Raw genomic sequence first — 2,500 nt, 5'->3', positions numbered from 1 at the left:
TCAAACCTACTTTTTCCAAGATTACACAAATGCAACCGTTTCAATCTTGTTCATTTGTGTCCATCCATGTTTCTTTTTCCTTTTGCTGTATTTCGTTTATGTTGTTCAACAGTTTTAAGTGGTAATTGCAATGTTTCATTCAACTTTTTGGGCATCTTTTCGACGAGAGAGTAGAGGCTAATGAAGTCCATTAACCCGTGGGTGCCGAATCACAAACCACTCCATTCGTTAATATCAAGACGGCAGCGGCGCACCACTGAAACGTTGATAAACAATCCTTTGGTTAAAGAAAGAGTATTTTACCTTCTTTTTATGAATGATTTGTGTCATATAAAACCGGAGATATCATTTTTCTAAGAGGATCACTTGCCGACGCGTGCCAAAGCAATTAAAGTTTTCCCTTGAACTGAAAAAATTAACTTGAGTAGCGCGCTATAGAAACTTTGATAAACAATACTTTAATAAAAGAAGGCGCATTTGACCGTTTAAATGAGTGATTTTTGTCAAATAAAACCAGAGATATAATTTTTTCGACGAGAGAACTAGTCAACTATTGAATTATTGAATGCTAAGCGACTTGCCGACGCGTTCCGAACTTCCAAGCACAAAAGAACCTTGCAGATAAATCAACTAAATGTGGACTTTAAAGTCTAACTGATGGGGTAATAATCTCATATTATCGTTTGCTGTTGGTCATGACTTTTATTATATTTGGTGGCTCCTAAAGGAGCCCTTTGTTTGGGTTGGGGTAGTTTCAGTAGCCTGAAGGTCTCCCCTCGCGCTCAACCACAACTGGGAGCACTTTGTTGAGGTGGCCGATGTATCGCTTGCACTTCTCTGGAGTGACAGTGTCCCAGAACCGGTGGATCCCCTGAATCAGCTCCTCCTTGTTCATGGGTTTTACTACGACACGCAGAAAATGTTTTAACTCATGCCACAAGTTCTCGATAGGATTGAGGTCGAGACTTTCGGGAGGTGTTGGCCAGTATTTTATCTCTTTATCTCTCACGAAGTCCATTGCCAGTTTACCTACAATAAAAAGAAATGTTCAGTCTGGATAATTAAGAGCCGTCGTCTTTGGTAAAGTCTAAAGTTTATACTGGAATAGAATGAAAGGCTTAGTTTCTAAAGAAACTGTGCTGCTGTGTCAACAGGAAGAAAAGATAGGGTAATGAACTAACTTACTTTTATGTTTAGGATCGTTGTCCTGCTGGAACCGATAGTCACCATCTGGGAATGTATTCTGCGTAAAAGGCAACAGCACTTTTTCCAGTATCTCCCCGACGTAGAACTCTTTCTTCATGATTCCGGTAAAGATGAGGACTGGAGTCGCACTCCGCTTTGAAATGCCTGCCCATATGTTTACCTTGAAAGGATGTTTACCGCGAGGCTTAAGTTTGCCAGGTGTTCCCTCTTTTCTGAAACATACTTTTCCATGGCGCTCAAACCAGATTGTGCTTTCATCAGTGAAGATGACATTGTCGAAATCTTCATTGTTGTCCAAACATTGCTGCGCAAACGTAAGGCGGGCGACGCGATTCGCTTCCCGAACAATTTGGCAATACCGAGGCCCACATTTTCTCTATCCCAGTTTTTTTCCTTGCTCGTTTTATCGTAGCTGGTGATACGCGAACACCAAGCTCGCTATACAGGAGTTTCTGGAGTCCTGTAATTGTAAATTGAAATCGATTAGAATAAATTGTTTCTGTGACCACGGTGATCATTTCAATTAAGTTCTTACCAACTGCGATCAATTCGTGTTTGCCTCCATCTTTTCATCGATGAAAGTCATCTGTTCCAATGTCAAAATTGGTTTACGGCCCGAAGCTGGTTTGTCTGCCATGCAGGGATCCGTCCTGGCTGTACCTCTTTATAATTCTGGCTACGGTTTGACGTCTTATTTTTATGCCTTCATCTTGAAGTTGTCGAACAATGGCATTTATACTCTTCGATTTCGAAGAAAGCGATATCATTCTTATCCTCGCCTGTTCTGGTGTTCTTTCCATGATTGCAAATGCAAGAATGACTGTTTGATCCTGGAGCAACATCTTTCTCTATTGTTATGCAAATTAACATAAAGACGGCAACAAACTAATTAAAGTGATTGGTGCTAACGATTTCAAAAGTCATTAAGAAAAAGATATTATTGACTGCTACTTTTGCAATCTGATCCGGGAGAGGATATAAAAAGGTATTTACATCGTAGTTCTACACAACTCTAGAACTGATCTTAGCAGTAACTAGTCAACATGTCTTTGCGCACAGCTCTTAAGGTTCCAAAGAACGGATTGTTTTATTTTGATTGCGACTGGACGCTAAGTGTTGTTCCACTTAGCAAAATTGTTAAAGTAATTAGCGGAGATAACGTCAGGAAGGGAAGCAAGGTTATGCTAAGGTATGGACCTGACGTGCTGGAAGCTGATATTATTGGAGTAAATGGTATGTATGTTTGTCCACTTTGACCATAGGCTTTTTATTTAATGTTTTTGCTAACTTGTCA

The sequence above is a fragment of the Montipora foliosa genome, chromosome 5 (assembly GCF_036669935.1).
Source record: "Montipora foliosa isolate CH-2021 chromosome 5, ASM3666993v2, whole genome shotgun sequence".
Lineage (NCBI taxonomy): Eukaryota > Metazoa > Cnidaria > Anthozoa > Scleractinia > Acroporidae > Montipora > Montipora foliosa.
The sequence above is the reverse complement of the archived record's forward strand: the minus strand, read 5'-3'. Positions refer to the sequence as shown.